Source organism: Protopterus annectens, chromosome 3.part0, assembly GCF_019279795.1.
Source record: "Protopterus annectens isolate FY-2018-M chromosome 3.part0, PAN1.0, whole genome shotgun sequence".
In the NCBI taxonomy this organism is placed as follows: Eukaryota; Metazoa; Chordata; order Ceratodontiformes; family Protopteridae; genus Protopterus; species Protopterus annectens.
Window position 1 is genome coordinate 987,685,091 of NC_056731.1, and position 309 is coordinate 987,685,399.

A 309-nucleotide genomic window follows, 5' to 3' on the forward strand; every position below is an offset into this window, starting at 1 on the left:
AGACGCTGCAGCGGCCATATCTCCGCACCTACGATGACCGGGAGGACAGGACACCCCAAGCAGACTTTCCCAAATGGCCCTATACCCTCTCTCAGGGGCTGCACACCCCCTGCTGGGTTGCCCCTCTGGGGATGACCCTTAAGCCTGGGTACGCAATCCTTGGCACCCTCAGCACCCACAGTGGTTCCAGCTATCTGGACGAAGGTGCCAGGTGGGGTCTGGAATGAGGGGCACATCCGAGGACCTCCTCCCGCGAGGTCGGCCCCGCCGCCGGGTGGCATCCAGACCCTGCTCCCTTGATCTCTCGTC